Source organism: Xenopus tropicalis, chromosome 4 (assembly GCF_000004195.4).
Source record: "Xenopus tropicalis strain Nigerian chromosome 4, UCB_Xtro_10.0, whole genome shotgun sequence".
NCBI classification, from domain to species: Eukaryota; Metazoa; Chordata; class Amphibia; order Anura; family Pipidae; genus Xenopus; species Xenopus tropicalis.
In genome coordinates this window covers 140745384-140770010 of record NC_030680.2, presented here as the reverse complement: position 1 = coordinate 140770010, position 24627 = coordinate 140745384, and the positions used below count along the sequence as shown (strand labels likewise).

The window sequence follows — 24627 nt, the reverse complement described above, 5'->3', positions numbered from 1 at the left end:
CACTCGAGCAATTTCACGACAAAACAAGCGCCATGCTGTGGGCCTTACTACACACATCCCCAGTGCGAGGGAAAGCTGTATAATAATAATATAATAATATGATCTATTTTTTCCTGTAGCATTTGGGCAGAAACATTACATAACCTTCCCAAATATTATTCTCCCAACACAAATCTCCCAATCCAGGAAAAGCTGCTTGGAAATAATTCCAATAAAAATAAGGTGCTAGGGAAAAGCCCAAATACACACGATGTGGGGGGAGTACAGAGAGTAGTCCAGTAATGGGATACGGCTACACCCCAGCCCCTAGGTTATTAGCAACCATAGCCTTTATATCATGGCCTACATCTCCCAGCATTCCCAGCCAGCAGCAGCTTTTCCGGCTCAGTCCGCGCCAAAGCTCTATGGCAGCTCCTGCCCAAAAGCAGAGAAATTTGGAAACAAAAGTTCTGCTTTGCAATCGTATGCGCTGGCGAGGGATGAATAAGTGTAAGAAGCGCCGTTTACATATTGCATCAATCAGTTTTATGGTGTTAAAAGGGAAAAGAGAACACTGGAAAGTTCTGTCTCTGCAGCCGTGCAGCAAACCGCAGCCATCCAGTGACAGGCCAGCATGGAATGCACACCATTAACCATTCGGGTGCCGGCGGGTCGTTAGCCTGGCCTGACACACACTCCAAGGGATGACATCAGTGTGGCAGCTCCGATGACTTATGGGCTTTACAGGAGGAAATGATGGAGTCATTATCCCCGAGTCAGTGCAAAGCCGACTAATTGCAAGGGGAGAAGGCTTAATCCTGCTGTGAGCGCTCTCATGTGACTCGCTGACACTCTAATCCAGGGCGAGTAGCTGCAGTCGGTGACCTGCCTACAATTCCCAGCATCCCCTGATAGCATTCGGCTGGGAAGATTCAATAAAACAAGTAGTTTACACCAGCGTGAAGCCGAAGGCACTTTGCTTCTTCCCCTGCTGACAAACAAGCAGCCCTGCCGTCCAGGATAAACAAGAACCAGGGGGGGAAGTGGGAGCCGCGACGGTGGGGAAAGACAAATTTAAATAAGCCCGGTGCCCCGGCGTTTGCTCTGGCGTCCCCGCTGCGCCCCCTGCCCCACACCTACACCGACATCTGAGTAAATACCTTCACTCACTCTTTCCATTTTCCCCGTGCAATTACTCCTACTGTTAAACAAATTGTCCCCGAGCTGCAACAGCCAACGCCACTTTCTGCCTTTCTAATGCGCCTTTTCCCTTTTAATATATTGTTATTCTCTTGGCTCCGGCGGCACTCGAGCTTCCCATAAGCTCCCAGTTTGAGCTCCCTCTGCCCATTGTGCCGGGGAAATGGGAAATCTGGGCTATTTAAGCGCAGAGAGAGAAACGACTATGAAGATTTTCATTCATCCAGGTCATGGTATATCTAGTATAAATAAATCTAAAGCAACTGGACTTGTTTGGTAATCATTGAAGACGTTTTACTACTCATCCGAGCAGCTTCTTCAGTTCAATTGAACTGAAGAAGCTGCTCAGATGAGTAGTGAAACATCTTCAATGATTACCAAACAAGTCCAGCAGAGAGAGAAAGTTCTGCCGGTTCCTTCCATTAAATCCGCCCGACTGTTTCACTTCTAACGAAGCACTCGGGGTCGGCACAGCGCTGCATTCCCTTTCCTCTGCTCCTCATTGGAGTAAAACCCCCGGCTTCCATTCATACAAACTCATTCTATTTGTAACAGGAGTTCAAACACCTGGAGTTACACAAACCGTAATTATTGTCCTTTTTGTCTAAAATGTATAAAACGCGCTGCTGTGTAAATGTACAGAAACGCACAGTTTTATCCAGGAATTCAGTTCAATATAAATGTGTCAGCGCTATATAAATACCAGCAAATAAATATTCTGTGTAATACTGAATACAATAATACATAACAATTACAGATATAGGATTAGGCTGCATGTATCCAGACAGATTTATACACACAGACACATGTACTAATTAAATAAATGCCATAAGAAATGTCGGGGTACATGTACCCATATAATATGCTTATTATACACCGACCCATAAGTACTGATACACACACTTCTAATTGTTCCGACTTCTAATAGTTCATGTAAAGTTCCCCTTTAAATTACATTACCAGTCTCACTTACATTGCTCCCTATACAACATTATACATTTATATATATATTACACATATGCCCCATATACAAATAGATTTTTACAAACATCCACACATATAGATGATGATGATGATAGATATAGAGAGATGATAGATAGATAGATAGATAGATAGATAGATACAAGAAGTACAAATGAAAGGCAGCAGGTTGCAAGCCCCAGTTTAACCCTTAACTACCGGGATGTAAAGGATGAGATGAAAGGTTGCGACCTGCCCAGAGTCCCGGCTACAGCGCCGAAGGGGTTAACCCCAGTGTAGCGCAGCTGCCCGGCGCTCAGTAGTTGTAGTCCCCCCGGCGCTGGGCGCACAGTAGCGCCACATGGCTGCTCCCGGTAAGAGAGAAGGGCAGTACGTACCGAGGCTCAGGCACAGAGCGGCGCCCCCGGGGCTGTGGGATCCTGCAGGGAGTCGGTGCGTAACGTTGGCCGGGGGCAGAGTCCCGCTGGCGGCTCTACTCGCTGTGAGTGCGGGGAGTGAGTGCGGGGAGTGAGGGGAGTGAGGGGAGCGGGGGCTGAGCCGAGAGAGGGATAAACAGGAAGTGCGGAGCAGCTGGGGCGCAACTCTCACTGACACACTGAGGAACATTGGCCCTTTGTAGCCAACTGCAGGGAACCTGCCTGACTGTAGCGCCGACTGACAAACGACTCCCGCTTACCCCTGTCACTGTGCCCTCTCTCCCACGGAACTCAACCTGCTACAGACTACAGCTCCCAGCATGCTAGGCGGGACACAGCAAGCCACCCAAGTCCTGCATTGGGGCATGTTCTGGGTCACACCCCCTGCTACAGAGAGACTACAACTCCCAGCATGCTAGGGGGGGACACAGCAAGTCCTGCATTGGGGCATGTTCTGGGTTACACCCCCTGCTACAGAGAGACTACAACTCCCAGCATGCTAGGGGGGGACACAGCAAGTCCTGCATTGGGGCATGTTCTGGGTCACACCCCCTGCTACAGAGAGACTACAACTCCCAGCATGCTAGGGGGGGACACAGCAAGTCCTGCATTGGGGCATGTTCTGGGTCACACCCCCTGCTACAGAGAGACTACAACTCCCAGCATGCTAGGGGGGGACACAGCAAGTCCTGCATTGGGGCATGTTCTGGGTCACACCCCCTGCTACAGAGAGACTACAACTCCCAGCATGCTAGGGGGGGACACAGCAAGTCCTGCATTGGGGCATGTTCTGGGTCAGACCCCCTGCTACAGAGAGACTACAACTCCCAGCATGCTAGGGGGGGACACAGCAAGTCCTGCATTGGGGCATGTTCTGGGTCACACCCCTGCTACAGAGAGACTACAACTCCCAGCATGCTAGGGGGGGACACAGCAAGTCCTGCATTGGGGCATGTTCTGGGTCACACCCCCTGCTACAGAGAGACTACAACTCCCAGCATGCTAGGGGGGGACACAGCAAGTCCTGCATTGGGGCATGTTCTGGGTCACACCCCCTGCTACAGAGAGACTACAACTCCCAGCATGCTAGGGGGGGACACAGCAAGTCCTGCATTGGGGCATGTTCTGGGTCACACCCCCTGCTACAGAGAGACTACAACTCCCAGCATGCTAGGGGGGGACACAGCAAGTCCTGCATTGGGGGCATGTTCTGGGTCACACCCCCTGCTACAGAGAGACTACAACTCCCAGCATGCTAGGGGGGGACACAGCAAGTCCTGCATTGGGGCATGTTCTGGGTTACACCCCCTGCTACAGAGAGACTACAACTCCCAGCATGCTAGGGGGGGACACAGCAAGTCCTGCATTGGGGCATGTTCTGGGTCACACCCCCTGCTACAGAGAGACTACAACTCCCAGCATGCTAGGTGAGACTTCAGCAACCCACCCAAGTCCTGCATTGGGATATGTTCTGGGTCAGACTGTTGTGTATATTACTACACAGACCACCTGCTACAGAGAGACTACAACTCCCTGCATGCTAGGGGGGACACAGCAACCCACCCAAGTCCTGCATTGGGGCATGTTCTGGGTCAGACCACCTGCTACAGAGAGACTACAACTCCCAGCATGCTAGGGGGGACACAGCAACCCACCCAAGTCCTGCATTGGGGCATGTTCTGGGTCAGACCACCTGCTACAGAGAGACTACAACTCCCAGCATGCTAGGGGGGACACAGCAACCCGCCCAAGTCCTGCATTAGGGCATAATCTGGGTCAGACCCCCTGCTACATAGTGTTTGTTACTGCAGCTCACAGTGTAACAGGTTGTTGGTTGCAGAACTGCCCCTAGTTACCTACTACACCTGCCTATGGCTATTTACATGGATTTTGCCCTCTGTCTGTGTGTCACCAACTTTTTTTGAAGTGACTGGGACTAGAGCCAACCTGTAGCCTCAGGCCCGGACTGGCAACCTGTGGGTTCTGGCAAATGCCAGAGGGGCTGCTGTAAGGTGCCATAGACAGCCACTATTTATTGGGCTGGTGGGGGGGGCTGTTTGGGCCCTGGAATGCAAGGGGCTAATTTGACTCCCAGCCCTGGCACCTTTCCATTGGCCGCACTTACCCACAAGCCCGTGACCGGCAGATATTGGCTACATGGGGGGCACCTGAGGGGCCAGGCATTAAGGGGCCACATGGTACCTCGATTATAACAACCTTTCTGGTTCCTTGCTATGGGGCCACTGATAGCGGTGCCCAAGTCTCTGCATGCCCCTCTAGCCAATTCTGACCCTATGTGCCAAACATACCCGGCCACTGACATTGGGTTACCGGGCTAACAAGGCTCTGGGCTTGGTGGCCGCTCTCATATAAATGAGTCCATTGTTCCTATCAGTCTGTACATTTCTCTCCCATGGAAAGCGGAAGCCGCCGAGTGAAATTCTGCTCCAGATCCCTGTCCTTGCCCTGAGCTGCTATTAACCCCTTCAGTGCTGCCTGGGAGCTCAAACCTGGGTGCCGTAGGCAAGGTACCTGCCCCATAGCAACTGTACATTAGGGCTTGTAATGAACAATTCTAACCAGCAAAATGGCTGTGTATAGCAATAGGGGGCTGGATTTGAATAGGGCCCAGAGGGCATTTGCTCCCAGCATGGCATTGTAACATCTCCATCTCTGTATAATCACTGTATTGGCTTCCATGATACGCGCCCAAGCAACATGGCAGCTCCATTCCCTATGAATACAGATAAATGTCAGATAATAAGCTTACATTGGCACCGACTCTGCGCTCCACTCACTGAAATACCAGGGGTGAAGTCACGGCAATGGGACGGGCGCCAGTATTACGTCTCCATCTGGCGCTGTATAATGTGAGTGGGCACGGAGGGCGCGTTTCAGTCTCACTGTTCAGTATATGTGGGTCCATAATGGGGGGCAGCAGCTTAAAGTTATAGGGCCTTTCTGCACAGTGTTTCCCTTAGTTATAGTACAGAGGGTTATAGTTCAACATAGTTGGAAGGCCACACGTTAATAGCTACCAATAGAAAGTGAGAGAGAGAAATCATAACCCCCTTTGGCCATAGGCAGCAATATAATATATATATACAGTGGTGCATATTGTCCACATCAACTGGGTTTTGCAGCACTGCAGTAACAAAAGGAACAATGACAGCAAATGGCTGATTGGTTACTGTATGAACTTCTACCACTGCCACTGCTCCTGCTCTTGTACTGAACTGTAACACCCAGCGGGCAAACCCCTATCCTGGAGCTGCTACTTAAAGGGGACGTAAAGCCAAAAAAATAACAGATTGCGCGATGGAAGAATATGTAATTATAAACAATAAACATTCATTATACATTTCCAGCGGTTTTTACAGTTATTTGTAAATATAATTTCTACAGAAAGCAGCTATGGGATCCATTATCCAGAAGCCCATTATCCAGAAAGCTATACATTTATGGCAAGGGCATCTCCCATAGGCTCAAATAATTCAAATACAATTAATCCCTATTGGAGGCAAAACAATCCTATTGGGGGTATTTAGTGTTTAAACAATTTTTTTGGGGGGGATATGTAATAAAAGGCACTAAGTTTGCCCGGGAGCAGTAACCCATATTATTATTATTATTAACATTTATTTATAAAGTGCCAACATATCCCGCAGCGCTGTACAATAAGTGGGTTTCATACATTGGACATACAGAGTAACATATAAAGCAACCAATAACCGATACAAGAGGGGAAGAGAGCCCTGCCCAAAAGAGCTTACACTCTACAAAGCAACCAATCAACAGGTAGCATTTACTGGTCACCTGTTTAAAAGCAATTATCTGATTGGTTGCTATAAGTTTCTGCTCCTGGGCAAACTTAGTGCCTTTTATTACATATGGGGCTTAAGGTATAGGGAAACCCCCAGGTCCCAAGCATTCAGGGTAACCGGTCCAAAACAGGCATATTTTAAAGGGGATGTAAACCCCTAAAACATGTTGCATGGAAAAAGGAAATATAATTCTAAGCAACTTTCCATTACAGCTAGGGATTTGAACTGAAAACTTGTGTAGAATTTTATATATTTCCTTGGCAACATTTTATTTTTGGGTTTACATCCCCTTTAAAATATGGTCCAATAGCAAAAGAGATGCACTGAGGTCTCTGGGACCATTTTTGGTATAAGACAACGTTTCGGCCAACACGGTGTATACAATCGGCAATTACGCGGGGGGGCTGGGTGGGGTTAATACTAAATACCCCCACTGAGAAGCTTTCGGGGAATGTTTACAAAGGCCACATTTTTTTTTCTCTCTCCCTTTTCATTTGCGGGATTTTTTATTTTTTTCCCTCTTCCGCAGGAATTCATTCCCCTTTGATCAGGCATTGAAATCGACAGTAGCCTGATAGACGTGAAAAGCGAATCCAGACGCGGAGGATAAGCCCCCGGTGGATGACAGGCAGGAGCGTCGAGAGCTCATAAAGTGAGTGGAACAGCGTGTCGCCGGCGCGGTACAATAGGCGGAATCAAGAGACGTATTAGGTGGAACTGATCGGCCACAAAGGCAGTTGAAAAGGCGGATCATACAAACAGATGACTTGGCTCGTAGGGGGGGAGGCAGGATTTATTCTACAGAAATGGCCTCTGTTTCTGCGCAAGTTTAACGCATTTCCCCCGAGCGTAAGAACATACATACTAAGGGGGTGCCTTGGAGATTTAAATCTTCGTTTTCAATCAGGAACGATTGAGGGAGCAAGGAGAGAGACAGGCGTTGGTGCCCAGCAGTGCTACTGAGCTGCACCGAGCATTAACGCCCCATACAGCTGAATGGCGCTCAATTGCGCAAAGCAAATTCTGGACACGTAGAGATAAATGAATGAAAAAAATCCATCCTGCACCCAAATGGCACTTGGTCCGATCCCTGCTGCCCAACAGGCAGCTCCTAAAGGGGAACTTCAACTACATTTTCTATTAATGACAATTTTGCATTCTGCAACTTTTCCATACACTGTTCCCAACCTTCCTAATGCCGCGACCCTTTAATACAGTTCCTCATGTTGTGGTGACCCCCAACCATAAAAACCTAAGACCATCGGGAATATGTGTTTTCCAATGGTCTTAGGCGACCCCCAAAGGGGTCCCGACCCACAGATTGAGAACTGCTGCCATACAGGGTCAGACTGGGGGGCCCACCGGGGTTTCTGCCTCAGGGGCCCCTGCACCCCCAATGGCCCAGCCACCTTCAGCATTCCACCCCCCCCCCCCCGCAGAAGCCCCCAACACTCTCCCCCGAGTGCTCCTAAAAGAAACTTGCCAGCGGCGGATCGTGGGAGCGCCCTAGGGGTCATCGGATCTGGGTCACCGGGGCCCACCGGGTTTCTTCCCGGTACCCCGGCGGCCCAGTCCGACGCTGTTTCCATAGACATTTATTTGAATTCAATGATTTCAGCTCTATAAATGTAATTGCTAATAAAGCCGTATACATCTGTTCCTTCTTATTCTCTACACTGCTCTAGTGGGCCCCGGTGGCCCAGACCCGACCCTTGCCAGCGCTCCCCCTGTCCAACCGCTCCTCCCCATACGCGTTAAATTTACACGCTCATGGGAGGACGTTGGGTGGGGGGCCCCTGTGGAGGGAAGGGAGGCCGGCGCGGGCACCTGCAGGAGCCCCGGTGGGCCCTTCACCCCCCAGTCCGACCCTGGGTGTACAAGTCATACTATCTACTACTGTATTGCTACGTACTGCTGCTGTTATATGAGTGGGGCACAATATGAAGGGCCCGCTATTTGAACCCCCAAAGACAGGAGGAGGATTTTTCCATAGTATAGAGGGGCAATTCCCCCTTATGGTAGCCACCTCACCCCTTTAATACCGGCCACATACAGAATCCACATTATGCATGTCTACTTAACAGTTCATTCAGATGCATTCTGCATGGCTGCACATAAATCAGTTCAGACTGCAGCATGCTTTAGAATTAATTGCTAATTAGCCATGCAGGATGTGGATTCAATATGTGTTCATTATTAATTAAAAAGGTGAAGTGGCAGCCCTATTCCCACCCAAGACACAGAGACCAGAGTTACAGCCGTTAACCAAAAGCATCTTTATGATTTAATCAAAATAATAATGCTAGTTAATGAATGTATTTATAAATAACAGCATTCTCTCCACTTCCGAACAAATCTATGAAACGATCCGGAAATTCTGGGAGTCAACTGGCAGTTTTTGTGCTTGTGCCGGCAGAAAGCTGAACGCTATGTCAGTGGCCCTAGAGCTGACCCCTAGTGGTTAAGTGAATATTAAATACGTTTCTTATTGTGTAACGTGGATGAGTGAGAGCAGTTCCTTTGCCCTGTGGTGCAGGTAGGTTGGGTGCCATTCAGTGCCGGCTGTGCCACTACCACTTCCAGACTCACTGGCTGTGTTAAAAAGGGAAAGTAAACCCATAAATATTACCTAATACAAGAAAATGTAATTCTAATAAACTTTCCAATTTACACAGGTGAAAAATATTCTGTGGTTTTGAAGTTTTGCTTCAATATATTTGATATTGAACTCAGTGTCTGTCTGGCCATTTCCCTACTCCCGGCTCTGATGGAAACAATGTTGCATAGACAGAGCCAAGCGAGCGGATCTTCTCCCGATATCCCCCACCTACGGGTGGGCGATATCGGGAGAATCCAGGGTAATTCGATCGTTTGGCCCTGGGGCCAAACGATCAAATTATTATGGCGGCTATAGGCAAAGTCGGTCCGGGGACCACATCAACGAGCCAATGCGGCCCCCTGATCCGACTAGATTTTTTAACCTGCCTGATCGAGATCTGGACGATTTAAGGCCAGATATCAGTCGGGCAGGCCTGTCGGTAGTGCCCATACATGGGCCGATTAGCTGCTGAATCGGTCTAAGGGACCCATATCGGCAGCTACAATCGGGCTGTGTATGGGGGCCTTTACTCAGCTGCTTCTGTTACATTGTATGAAAAGTCAAGGGAGCAGCAATGGCCGGACACGCACTGCTCTCAATAGCGATTATATTTACCAACAACTCTAGAACTTGAAACCAATGTATTCTGGAAAAGTTGCTCGGAACGACATTTTCTTTCATCGGGCGCGGTTTTTATTTTTGGGCCGACATCCCCCCTTTCACTTGACAGGATGCCTTGGGTGAAATTCTGTACTTGGAATTGTTTGTGAACAAACAGCGAGAGAACAGGCAGTGACAGGTTAAAGGGCAGCGGAATTTCAGAGACTAATTCAGCCGGCGGTTCTGTCTGATTAAGGATGCCCTCTGGGACGCGGGAGGAAAGATATTTCTTTTTTAGCAGGCAAATCTGCCTGAAACCGGCCCTTTTGCATACTAAACACTCGCCGGCGCGTGGATTTAGAGCCTTCCCAGGCATTATAAAAGGCAATATAATCAACTCGATTAAGCAAAAAAGGGGAAGAAAAAAAAGTCCATTACAAAAGGAAAGGCATGAAATGGAATTCTCCGTATGCCCATAGACAATAGCCGCCCTGCTACCAATGCCTACGTGTCCATCTATACATATTTCATCAAGGAATAATAATTCCGAGACAGTAGCGGCTAAGATGACGGCGGCCTCTCAGCCTTGTTTTGGACTTGGATGTCACGGGAGACCTTGACTGCAGAACAACTCCAGCCTTAATTGCTTTAATTGCTGTAAGATGTGCAGGCAGGTGAAACCCGATCTCCGGGCCATTGTATGGGCCCAGGAACAACATGGGAATGTTTACACAGTGGCTTGATTTTAATAGACAGTGGAGCTGAGTCTGAGACAGCTAGCAATAACAGAGGGAACGGGTGACCTCCTAATGCACGCATTCCTGTTATATAGAACAAGGCAAAAAAGCACTTTAAAGGCAACAGTCCCAAAGCCAATGTCATTTCCAGCTGGTCCGTCCCTGCAGTCTGAAGGCACAAGTGCACACGTGCTCCTACATGAAACCCACATGTCACTGCAATTTAATAGTTATATATATAAATATTTCTCTATGGGCCATCGTAGAGGCTGTTCCTGCTGGATTGTGCTGTGCTGAATCCATAATTAATTCAGATGCATGCTGCAGACTGAACTGATTTGTTTACAGCCATGCAGCTTGCATCTAAATAAAACTGCTAAAGAGCCATATATACCGGCCAATATGTGGCCAGTATTAAAGGGGCAAAGTGGCAACCCTAAATAAACTGGGTACAGGAATGGGACCCATTATCCAAAATGCTCAGGACCTGGGGTTTTCTGGATAAGGGGTTTGGATCTCCTACCTTAAGTCTGCTAAAAAAAAAATATTTCAACTGTAATTACAAAGTAGGATTGTTTTGGCTCCAATAAGAATTAATTATATCTTAGTTGGGATCAAGTACAGGTACTGTTTTATTATTACAGAGAAAAGGGAATCATTTAACCATTAAATAAACCCAATAGGGCTGTTCTGCCCCCAATAAGGGGTAATTATATCTTAGTTGGGATCAAGTACAGGTACTGTTTATTATTACAGAGAAAAGGGAATCATTTAACCATGAAATAAACCCAATAGGACTGTTCTGCCCCCAATAAGGGGTAATTATATCTTAGTTGGGAGTCTATGGGAGATGGCATTTCCGTAATTCAGAACTTTCTGCATAATGGGTTTCAGGATAAGGGGTCCGATACATGTAGTACATACAGTCTATTTAAAGTCTCACTGATGCGTCTTCCTTAGAAAAAGGGAAAGCGCAACTGGCACCGCCTTTGAATAGAGTATAAGCAGTTTCCTGCCATAGGCCGACACAGAGAATGGGCTGGGAGCTACCGGCACATATAAAGCCGATATCTAATCCTGTGGGTAATGAGGCAGGATATGGGCAGCCTAGAACCGCAGAGGGTCCTGAAATTCTGCAGAGCTCTGGTGTTAATGTTTCCTTTCACAGGACAGTTTATTGTTTGTTAGTTACCATCATCTCAGCTCAGAAGAAGCCATGTCAATGGGAAGATTTAGTATAAACGAGACTGGGCCCCGTGGGAGGAACACTGTGTGAGCTCAGAGTAAACATCCCCCCCCCAGGTTCCTTTACAAGTTGTATGTGTGCAGCCGGTGCCTGGTACCACAAGTTGCCCCGCACGCCGGGGAGGTCAGTGGAGCTATGCGGAGCTTGACAGGTTCAGTTTACAGCAGGTCTCTCTCTTTGTTTGGATAGGCTGGCCTTGCTCCCTGCCAGCTTAACAACAGATGGCACAGAGAACTTGTATTAATGCTGGTCTACAAATAATCACACACTATGGAGAGAATGTATCAAGCCTTGAGTCTAAAATGCACTAAGGGGGGGCACTGGTGCGTACCCCTCTCTAACTTTCCAAAGTGGCCCCCAAGCATTAACAACACTGGGGTCTCCAAGCCCTACACAGACTTTGGCACCACTTATTGGTACTTCATACTAAGCAATTCTGCTTGATCCAGTGTGGCTTTTGGGTTAAAGCTTGGGACTACTGTTTAGGGCCCCACACATAGTAACAGCACCAAAAAGTGAGCTGGAGGGAGGGTTAGTAGATACAATAGGGCAAAATGGTGACCGTAATATTATGTATCACTGCTACCCTAAAGCCCCCCAAAGACAAGAGGCCTGGGGAAGTCTATGTAAGGCTTGAAGGCCACGGTGTTCATGGGGAACCACAGTTTTTTGAAAAGCTTGGGGGCCACAGTGTGTCATGAAATGGTTGGGGCGTTGCTGACCGAAAATAGATGGACACACCAAAATGGCCCATGTTGGGAACCGCAGTTGAGCCCTAGAACTTCTAGCAGCCACAAGACTGGCAATCTGTGGGTTCGGCAAATGCCAGAGGGGCTGTAAGATGCCATAGACAGTCACTATTTTGTTGGGCTGGGGGGGCTGTTTGGGTCTCTGGGTACTTGGAATGCCAGGGCCTATTTTGAATTCAAGTCCAGGCCGGGACCCACCAACAACCACAGGCTTCCAGGGAGAGTACTAGGAGTCACAGCCACAGATGAGTAAATACTACAGTACATACGACTGATATACAGGCATGCATCTGTACAATATACATATATATGTGTGTGTGTATATCTAGAGATGACTCAATACAGAGCAGAGCTGCCGTTTGTATGAGGAATGGGTGCAGAGAATGAAATCTGACTCTTGTTTATGTGCACAAAGAATTTCCAGGTGCTGAATAAGCTTCAAAAACAAACAAAAGGCCAACAGCCAAGCGCAGCAATTTCATACCCCCCCCCACCCCACTTACTGATCTGGCCGAACAGTCCTGAGAAGCCAACCCCCAAGAGGGACCCACTTTACTAGGAAGCAGCAGTTTTGGGAGAGCAGTAATGACTACAATTCCATATAAATGGGCAGAAGGCCTTATTTACATGGCAGTGCAGAAGCCAGTGCAGTCTGCATCGGAATTTACTAGCATCAGATTCTATGACAGATGAACCTCCCTTATTGCTTTATGACTTCCCATGATCCATAAGCAACAGCCAAGAGAACACTGAGCATGTGCAGAGCCACTGACATCCAAGATGGGGAGCTGCTGGGGGCAAATTTGCAGGCCTGGATTATTACAGTTATAGGGCTACGGAAGTTCAGTATAACATACAACATTTAAGCCATAATCATTTTTAGGCTATAGCAAAAGTAGTTTGGATTGTATTATAGAAAATTCCTCCCCACTGAAGCCAGATAGCTCCTGAATAGTCTCTCGGGGTTTGCAGAGCTGGGCTGCCCTCCAACTGCGGCCGAATTAGAACTCGCAGCAGCTTCTGACAACTTACAGACATGCTGGGGGCTTTAGTTCAATAAGAGCAACACATGAAGCCCCCCCCCGTGCCCATTTATACATTATTGGGCCCATAATCCTCCACAGAAAGTACAGGACCTCTCCCATGTGACCACCATGGTCCAACAGGTGCAGATATGCATCAGTAGTAAAGGTGTTCCCTATATAGCACATTTTCCCATTAAAGGGGAACTAACCCTTAGACAACACAGCTTAACATCATTTTTGTGTTTCTGTACCAGCCCCAGATGACCATGGCCCTTTAGTAGCACATACAGTTGTGTGAGCATAGGGGCCACAATATACTGTATATATTCAATATAACATTCACAATACGAGGTAGATTTGTAATCCAATTAAAATTTTATGGAAAAACAGAGACAAGAACATTCAGTTTCTATCAGAAATCCTTTCTCCAATTTAGACTATAAGCATCTTGGTTTAGGGGCCATCCAAACGTATATGAATGTACATATTGCTCTAGAACAGCCTGTTGATGTATAGGAAATGCTGAAAGAGACCAGGGAAGCAGGAACATAAGGATGAAGTGAGACGGGAAGGGGTCAAGCACAATGAGATTCATGGCCAATCCTACAGTCCTAAAACACAGTGGTCTTAAAGGAGAAGGAAAGGCTAAGTCACTTGGGGGTGCCAAAATGTTAGGCACCCCCAAGTGACTTAGAACGCCTACCTTGTACCCCGGGCTGGTGCCCCTGTACGGAGGGAATAGCACCAGCCCGGGGCACCTGTAGACACCGCTTCCTCCTTCCTTTGCGCGCTGCCGGCGAAATCCGCCGGCCGGCGCATGCGCAGTAGAGTGAAAAGCCGACTTTAATGTTTAAGTTCGGCTTTTCACTCTACTGCGCATGTGCGCGCAAGCGAGGAGGAAGGAGGAAGCGCCGGCAGCTACCCCGGGCTGGTGCTGTTCCCTCCGTACAGGGGCACCAGCCCGGGGTACAAGGTAGGCGTTCTAAGTCACTTGGGGGTGCCTAACATTTTGGCACCCCCAAGTGACTTAGCCTTTCCTTCTCCTTTAAGGTGGCCATACACGCACCGATAATATCGTAGGAAACCTTGTTTCGTACGATATTCGGTGCGTGTATGGTATGTCGGCGAGTCGACCGATATCGCAGGAAGCTGCTGATATTGGCCGACTCGCCGATCGGACCAGTTTGAAAATTTTGATCGGGTGCCATAGAAGGCGCCTGACCAAAATCTCCCTTCAGCGCTGAATCGGCAGAAGGAGGTAGAAATCCTATTGTTTGTACCTCCTTAACTGCCGCTTCAGCCCTGAATGGTGTGTGGCAGATCTGACGATGTTTCGTGCGACCATCGCCACGTGTATGGCCAGCTTTAAGGTGGTTTAATTGGGGGCCCCATGTTTATGTGGGAAGGCCACAAAGGCCCAGCCTGGGCATGCTGTCTGCAAGGCCACCATCAGGGGGGCACAGGGGGTACAGTCGTCCCGGGCCCGGGCAATTTTACCATTAAAGGGGGCCCAGCCGTGCTACAGTTTTCTTAGTAGCTCAGGCCCCCTTAAATCAATTCCAGGCCCCTGTCATTGGTGGTAAGCGGGTAATCCTATTGGGGTTGGAGCTGGAGGATGCTGGGAGAGTGCCCTGGCACCACTGCAAAACGTAACCCCTGGCTACCAATGTTTAGGGGGCCCTGGCTACCAATGTCTGTGTGTCCTTTGTACTGATGGGAGGGGTTACTGGGGGAGGGGCCATTGGGGGGCAGGGTGTGGGAGAAGGGGGGGGCCCATAAAATTTTGCTGCGAGGGGCCCCGTGATTTCTGATGGCGGCCCTGGCTGTCTGTAGGGTTGCCACCTGGCCGGTATTTGACTGGTATAGCTGGTAAATCACTAAGCTAGGGCCGGCACCGGTATTACAACTCTACAGATAACGTACTTGCCAGTAAATTCTTAATGCCCTATTTATTATTATTAACATTTATTTATAAAGCGCCAACATATCCCGCAGCGCTGTACAATAAGTGGGTTTCATACATTGGACATACAGAGTAACATATAAAGCAATCAATAACCGATACAGGAGGGGAAGAGAGCCCTGCCCAAAAGAGCTTACAAAAGAGCCTATAAATCCGCCCCTTCCCTGAACCTCTCAGATGCCAAACGTCCTTTATAACTATGGGCCCACCATAGGCTCTACCTATAGTCCTACCCAGTCCACCCATTTCCCCATTTATTGGACCCATCCCCGTTCCTCCACCCAGCCTGCCCATTTTCCCTGCCCCCTACTTCAAAGCCCCACCCCCAAATTACATCATATCCTGCCCTAACCCCCCCCCCAACTCAAAGGCCGGTAATAAGGTCCCCATACACGGGCTGATTCTAGCTGCCGATATCAGTCCCTTAGACCGATTCAGCAGCTTACCGGCCCATGTATGGGCACTACCGACAGCCTGCCCGACCGATATCTGGCCTGAAATCGGCCACATCTTGATCGGCAGGTTTAAAAATGTAGTAGAATCGGGGACCACATCGGCTCGTTGATGCGGCCCCCCAACCAACTGCGCGTATACCCTTAGTTCTGATTCACCCCAGCGCCAAACGACCAAATTAGCCCGATATCGCCCACCCATAGGTGGGTATATCGGGAGGTAGGCTTAGCGTGTATGGCCACCTTTAGTCACAGGAACAGGTAGCGACCCTAGCTGTCTGGCTGCTGAATAATCTCCTGCCTGGCCAGGTCCAAGTGCAGCCAGTAGGGGTGGGTAGTTACCAGCACAGTTAGGAGGGGGTCTGTATGAATGAGCACATTGGGGGGGGGGGGGGGGGGTTGTGGCTGGTCAGTATATACACTGATACTGATACTTCCATGGCCTAAGAAGGTCGGGTTCAGTTATTATCCTAGCGCTCAGTCCAATTGCTCCACAACCACGGCAGCCACTTCATGTGAAATCCCCCCCCCCCGCCCCCCTACCGTGATTCCCGGCGCATTAAATGAAATTACTAAAAGAAATGAACAAATCTCCGCGCGCAAACGGATCCTCAGCGCCCCTCTTTGCTGTTATTGAAAGAAAATTGTGTTTATTGCTCCTGCAGCACAGTGTAAACTCATAAACGTCAACAGGGAGTACAAGGAAAACTGTCAACTAAATATTGTTTCCTGCGCGAGCCGCTCTTCCGAGTCAATTACGCCTTTCAACTTCTTGGGCATTGTATGATAAACTGGCAGTAAAAATCATTCACATTAATATAGCATGGTGCCTGGGCTGCAAAAGGTAATTAAAGAAGTAAATGACTCATAAGAATAGACATATTAGCTGCAAAATGAAAGGCAACTCGGCTGCCACATGAAAATATGTACCATTAAGATACTGCATTTTCATATTTCTGTAATCAGCTTCACTAGACTAATGCTTATTTAATCCAGCACTCTGCCAAGTCCATCAACAACTGTTTTGTGCTGTTTTATCCATGGCTGAACATTATGTGCGCAGGTTCGGAATAAATACAGTAATAAGGTTGCCTTATTTATTTATTTGTGCCCCGCACACTCCATGGCTTTTTGTATATTATATTTATATATATATATCCTTAAGTATATATTTATCATACTGTACAAAAATGTCTAACCCACTTACCTAAAATTCTAACCCCCCATATGTAGTACAGGTATTGGACCTGTTATCCAGAAAGCTCAGGACCTGGGATATTCTGGATAAGGGGTCTTTCCGTAATTCGGATCTCCATACCTTAAGTCTACTAAAAAATGATTTAAACAGTAACCCAATAGGATTGTTCTGCCCCCAATAAGGGGTAATTATATCTTAGTTGGGATCAAGTACAGGTACTGTTTTATTATTACAGAGAAAAGGGAATCATTTAACCATGAAATAAACCCAATAGGGCTGTTCTGCCCCCAATAAGGGGTAATTATATCTTAGTTGGGATCAAGTACAGGTACTGTTTTATTATTACAGAGAAAAGGGAATCATTTAACCATTAAATAAACCCAATAGGGCTGTTCTGCCCCAATAAGGGGTAATTATATCTTAGTTGGGATCAAGTACAGGTACTGTTTTATTATTACAGAGAAAAGGGAATCATTTAACCATTAAATAAACCCAATAGGACTGTTCTGCCCCCAATAAGGGGTAATTATATCTTAGTTGGGATCAAGTACAGGTACTGTTTTATTATTACAGAGAAAAGGGAATCATTTAACCAATAAATAAACCCAATAGGGCTGTTCTGCCCCCAATAAGGGGTAATTATATCTTAGTTGGGATCAAGTACAGGTACTGTTTTATTATTACAGAGAAAAGGGAATCATTTAACCATTAAATAAACCCAATAGGGCTGTTCTGCCCCAATAAGGGGTAATTATATCTTAGTTGGGATCAAGTACAGGTACTGTTTTATTATTACAGAGAAAAGGGAATCATTTAACCATTAAATAAACCCAATAGGGCTGTTCTGCCCCAATAAGGGGTAATTATATCTTAGTTGGGATCAAGTACAGGTACTGTTTTATTATTACAGAGAAAAGGGGATCATTTAACCATTAAATAAACCCAATAGGGCTGTTCTGCCCCAATAAGGTTTTCAGGGAACCAGAAAAAAATGGTGCAAAATTCAGGAAAATGTGAAATCAGGGAAGTTTATTATGTGTGGTATATTAGTGGTGTAAAAATGCAGCAAAACTTAAAATCAGGGGATGTAAAATTGAGGTTTCACTGTATTTAATTAAAATGGAGTCTATGGGAGATGCAAATACTTATTCAAAATGTGCAAATTTTCCATTCCAATATGATAAGGCTCACTTACAACTATAAGTGCAATGTATTTTACCCAGAATGCAGCGTTCTTTTCCGCAACTATATGGAAGTGCAAGAAGAGGCTTTGGACACAAGTAGTTGAATAAATGGCATCAATTTGCAATACGACTGCACCTATTTGAGCCATAAGGGCTTATTTACAATTTACTGATCCACTGGAGTGCCAATAGAGGGGTCAGTGGGACCCACCATTTTTTTCTGGGTCCCACCATCCCTGCCCATGGTTCCAATATCATCTAATATTATTATTATTAACATTTATTTATAAAGCGCCAACATATCCCGCAGCGCTGTACAATAAGTGGGTTTCATACATTGGACATACAGAGTAACATATAAAGCAATCAATAACCGATACAAGAGGTGAAGTGAACCCTGCCCTAAAGAGCTTACAATCTATGATAGTAAATACATTTTCACCCCAGATCACAGCCTAGTTGACCTTCAAGCCATCTGGCAGGTATATCTAGGAGAGAAGTGATACTTTCTCCACCCATATTGGCCTTCGGGCTGAGCTCCCATGCCAGTTCTCCAAGCCCCCACTTTGGGAGCCGCATCCATAAAACAAGCACTTTGTGCCGGCTGAGGGATCAGTTGTGGGCGAGTACAGCCAGCTCCAGTCTGTTAGTGACAAGGAAGTAGCATTGACTACAGTTGATTTTTGTCCCAGATTTTAGATGTTCCGGGTTGGGTTTCACGGCTTTGATCCATTAAAATTATCTCACTGGCACTCTGAGCCCACCGTCGGGTCCCCTCTTTGTGTGTAATTGCTTTAAACAAACAATTAACGGCGGCTCTGCTAATGGCGGCACCTTTGGCAAGGTCAGGGACTATCACAGGAAGGGATATTCTATCAGGATCATAGTGCCTTGGCGTCTGCTAGTCTTAAGACATTGCTGCTTCTCCCTTATCCCATCACCAGTGAAATCCATACATTATTTATTTATTCGGCTTTGCTGAAGTCAGGCTCACAATTAACCCATATCGTCCCCAAAAGGTGGTTGTCTCCTCTGGATAAAAAAAAACCCCAAAAATATAGCCATAGTCTTTGCTTGTTGGAGTAAATCATTCTATGCCCATGCCGTGGACAGGAATACCCTAGTGGAACATTCTTCTGACTAGACATCACAACATATTCCATTATAATCCTTTACAGAAGAATATATTCCTTTACAGAAGGAATCGGGGCCTCTCGAGGACTGTCCTTAAATCATACTTGAAATATGGCTGCTATCCCAAGAAAACACCCTTTAACTGCCTGGGTGATGAGCAGTGAATCAGAAATAACCACAATGCAACAGGGGCACATTCAAGCCAATTAGTGTGTAAATGGGGGATCACTAGGTAGGGGTGTTCCCCACTAATTAGCACACTTCTAATTAAGCTTAATTACAATGCAACCTTGTAGGGCCTGCCCCAAATTATGCCCCGCAGGTTAATTTTGAAGTTGTTCCAAGCTTCATTAACGTTGACACACATTGGGTCGATCACATGGACCTACTGGTTTCTCCACATTTTCATATATCGAATAAATTCACTGGGACTCTTTATACACTTACTTATCACTCTATTATTTACAGCACTGAATGCTCAACATGTCAAAAGATCCATCAGGGCATTGACCCTTGGGATTTAACCATTGTGCAACTGGAATGTTCTTCTGTAGGTGCCCATAGGGTGCTGGTGTTCCCGGCCACTGCTTGATGGTTTTGCACAATTGGGCCTGGATCATTATCCAATTGGGAACAGCTGGAGCCCACAGGAATGCAAGATAAATTGAACTGATGTTTTTGAATTGACTATAACTGCACCCTCTTCTGGGCTGGATGAAGCTCCACCATAGGAAGAAGTGCTGGCTTAGTGGGCGAGTCAATGGACTCCAAATGAAGGAGCAACTCACTGTGCTTTAGGGACCAAATGAAGAATGTAAGCTCTATAGCAGGGGTGGCCAATACGTCAATCGTGGTCCACCAGTCGATCCCCTGTTGATTTCTGGTGGACCGCGATGAAGTATGCAGAAGTGCTGCGTGAATGCGTACGTACACATTCACGCCGCACTTCCGCATTCCCCAGTCATTGGTTGATCGCCGATGAAAAAGGTCTGGCCACCCCTGCTCTATAGAGATGAGAATTGCTGTGCCTAAACACTGATTGGTTTGAGCAATATGAACATAAAAAGGACAGTATGGTACCCCTCAGGTTTTATTATGTGATCCAAGAAAGCAGGACAAAAAAATGAGGAGACCCATATATCAACATTCTCATTTTCAAGGTTTTTGAAACCACGGCTGAACTCATTTCCACTAAAACCACAAATGTCTACTCATTTATTAAAAGATCCAAATTGTATAAGCACAAAGGAAAAAAAAGGCAAAAAAAACGTGAAAATAGAAACTTATTCATATTTGTCATGGTTTTGTCATATAATAAATTGCGGCAAAAATGAATTTTGGCACAAAAAATACAAATCGTGAAAAACTGAATGTTAGTAAATGCCCCCATAGTGTTCCGTGGACTGGGGTGTGGTTGCATTACAACATTGCATAATATGTTACGTGGTAGAATCGCTCATGGGCAGCAGATGATATCAGCAGGGGTCACTTTTGGATCAATGCAGCCGCTGCAAATTGATGCCTCTATAGTAGTAGCTTTTCTCTATATTGATCCAACTAAGGTTTTGATGATATGCTTCAGACTCTGCAGAGAATATTGCTATACAATATAGTAAAATATATATATTATATATCTCGGAATAGCTGACACTAGGCAGGCCGGCCATCTGCAGATCCTCTCGCTTCCCTGCTACTAAGCATAACTCTGCGGCTGACAGGGGAGCGGCTGGAGCACTAGGGCTACACACCCACATACCCAGGGATGGAGAGTGGTACACACAATGCCATTCACCCAGCCGGGGCACTAAGGAGACTGAAATTCAGTAGAACCCTTAGTTAAAGAAACTCCAAAGCCCCTCGGGGGAAGGAACCTGTTAGTTGTGTTCCTGGATTTCTTTTCACCTAATTCCTATTCCTATTCCCATGTTGCTCATATTATTGTGCGCCAAGCGAGCAGATATTCTCCCGATATCCCCACCTACGGGTGGGAGATATCGGGCAAATTTAGGCTAATTCGAATTATGACAACGGCAATTGGCGCAGTCGGTTCGGGGACCGCATCAACGAGCCGGCCAATTTCAGGGATACTGATGACCCATTAAAAATACTAGTTCTGAGTTAAATTAATAGGGTATATTATGAATATATGAATCGGGTGCTCAACATAAATTCTGGCAATTGTTTTAATTAAAATCAAGGAAAAGCTGGCACTCAAGAAAAAAACAGGTGACAATGGCCTAGGTGCAGAACTGAAATATAATACAAAACACATAGAGAGGTCGGCACTCACAGTTGTGGGAGCTGAAGGTAGATAATCAGATCACCAGTTCCCAGATAAACTCCTTGCTGACTTTTGATTTGTAACCGCAACAGACACTCCCAGTGATGTAACATGCCTCCCCCCTATGTGTTCCGGGGTACTGTCCGGCCACTACTCACATGCTGAGCCCCCCCTCCTCTGCTGTATGGTACTTGGAAGAAAGGTGGTGGGTTGTTTATACAGAGGTTAAATTAGCTTTGATTATAGAGAGGGGGATGTACTAAGTGTAAAAACAAAACAATTATGCACAAGTGCTTTAAAAATAACAAAATAAAGATTTTTAATTACAAAAATAGGCAGAATATATTATCAGCATGTTAATATTTCTATTGCTTAAGTTGAAGAAAAGGTGCATTCTGCCCCTTGAAAGAACAGAGTGCTTCAGCTAAAAGATTTTTGGATAGAATCTGTGCCAGAATGCTAGAATCTCATATATAAAGCCTATCAGGACATGATTATTTATCAGCTCCTATACTATAAAATAATAATCGGTTATTTACGAGGAACATTTTGGAACAAAGTAGCCCTCGGTCCTTTTGTTTCGGCAGACAATAAAGAAATAAAGCCGGAATGAAGGCAACTCTTGCCAAATGCGGCTTCTGCATTGGTATAATACTAAGTAAAGGTGTTTCATTCCCATTTAATGACACGAATGGTGATCTATATAGAGAGGGGAAAAAAAATTGAGAACGGGGAGCATGTGAAGCTGAAAGAATTGAAGGAAACCATCCTTAGAGCTGGCAAATAAAGGTACGGCTGATGGAAAGGCTTGCATGTCATTCCTCTATGACAAGGATACAGAGAGAGACTTCTTATCACTGCAATTGTAATGGGCTGCCGGCAAAGTTATCAACCCTTGCGGTGCCGAGCCAGTGTGCCGACCGGCTGCCGGGCACGGGGAAGGGGCGCCTTCTGGCACACAAGGCGTTAACGCCGTGGCAGCATCGCACAAAGCTGTTCATTTGCGGCACATCTCACTTTGAATGTTGTCATGCAGAGATGCATTTAATTCCAGAGGCAAATACCTAATGGTAAAACACAGGATTCCGGCGTGTCAAAAAAAAAACAAAAAAGACGGAGCCGGCGAGATAACCTTACTTTTCCGAGCAGTAATTAATGCTTTTTTTATTTTATTTTGGGAAATTGGATCCTATTTGCAAGAAATGGCAGCCACAGAGCAGGACTGAGTATAATGGAAGCTGCTCGGCTGGGGAAGTGCTAGTCTTGTTATCAAGGGCAAAGCCGCTATACAGCCAGGCAAGAGCAAATGACAGACTGCTGTTCAAGTCCATTAGCTGCTATGTGAGAGGAGCACATTCACTAGGATACGACCTGTGAAAAATCTCAGATCTCTTTAAATCTCTGAATTGGATTGCTGCATTAATTCCTAAGAACTGCAATTCCTCAAGCAAGTCAAATTGCCCTCATTAAGAGCGGGGAGACTTGCCTCTGCAATAAGTTAAGAAAGATGTGTGTTACTCACAACAGTTCCATCCCCGGCACCAACGACCCAGAGCCCAGGGAATATGGAAGCACATTCTAACGAGGGGATAGAGAGATTCTACTGCCCATAATCACTGTTATCTGGCTTGGGCACCCCCTATTCACTATCCATAGGAAAGCCAATAATATCTTGCCACTCCAGCCTAGAGGGCACCTCAAGGTTTCTGTACCCCAGTGTCACTACTAACTGCACTGTGGAGTCACCATTATACATTCTGCTTAGTCCATTTCTTGCATTTTGTAGGGGTCATCAGGTCCAGACTGGGCTTCAAAATAGGCCCTGGCATGTCAAGTACCCAGCGGCCCTAACAGACCCCCCCAGCCCAATAAATAGTGTCTGTGGCATCTTACAGCAGCCCCCATGGCATTTGCCAGACCCACAGATTGCCAGTCTGGGCCTGGGGGTCATTTAGGAACAAAGAAAGCCTCCTTTACAATTGCAAAATGCAATTTTCTTTTAGCAAGCATTGATACCATTCATAAAAGATACTTATACCCATAGGCCCTCCTTGCACTTGCAATTACCTGTAAGGAGCACCAAGTATGCATCCCACCCCCCAAGAAACCCTGGTAGACTCCCCAGCCCAAACCTCTTCAAGTTTATTCTGCAATCGGGAGTCTCTTATACACCTGTGCCCTGCCCGGGGTGACATTAGGCCTAGGTGGGTCACTGCAATGTAAGATTCCAAAACCTGATTGCAGTCAAAGTCAAGAGAGGGTTGGATAGGGCTGAGTGTGAGCCTGTATGCATGAACACAAGCGTGGTTGGTTGGCCGGTTGGCCATCGGTGCTGTCCCAGTGGGCTCCAGCTAGGATTCCAGCACTGGGTTGCTTCAACAGCTTCTATAGACTTGCAGCAAGTGAATTATGTACTAATGCAGCACGGCTAGAGTTGACACCGTCTCCACACGTTAAATAGTTTGGGCACCATTTTCAAAATGAGTGTACTATTTGGTGCATTGCATGCAACTGTTATGGATTAAGCTTGGGTTGGGTTGCCAATGGGCCGGTATTTGACCAGCCGACCTGGAAAATCACCAGCTAGGGCCGGCACCGGTATTACAAATTTACCAGCAATGTACTTGCCAGTAAATTTATAATGCCCAATAAATACCTTCCTTTCCTGACCCTCTCTGACGCCAATGACCCTTTGTAACCATGGGCCGCCCTTGGCACCACCTATAACCCCATCCACCTATCCCCTGCCCAGCCTGCTAATTTCTTCGCCCTTTACATCATAGCCCCAACCCAAAATGTAATCACGACCCGTCCCCCAACACAAAGGCTGTTATTATAGAAAGAAAAAGGTGGCATTGGTAAGCACAGCGCATGGCCACATTTATTCTGAAATTCTGGTTAGAAAATTAACGACATTACGGGCAGATTTGCTACAGTCGCAACACATGCAGCTTTATTCATGAACCTGTGACTTTTGATTGGGTGGCACAGGGAGCCCAGTAGCTAATGGTAAATGTTTGTATCAGACGTGCCCTGTATTGTTTGCATACTCAGCACTA

The 24627-nt window shown here is 46.6% G+C and overlaps 1 protein-coding gene across 17 annotated transcripts in view; it reads right to left on the bottom strand.

Annotated features, from left to right (window-relative positions):
* The window catches only part of foxp1 (forkhead box P1), a 544572-nt gene that overhangs the window by 152938 nt on the left and 367007 nt on the right, over positions 1–24627 (bottom strand). For 2 of the 17 annotated variants that reach the window (XM_031901206.1, XM_031901209.1), the window contains exon 1: positions 2538–2814. The exons of 14 other annotated variants lie outside the window; for them this stretch is intronic. The gene's annotated coding sequence lies outside the window, so the exon portion shown is untranslated. Of the gene's footprint in view, positions 1–2537; positions 2815–2836; positions 3030–24627 lie in introns of those variants that run through there. One more of the 17 variants, XM_031901207.1, reaches the window with a different exon arrangement.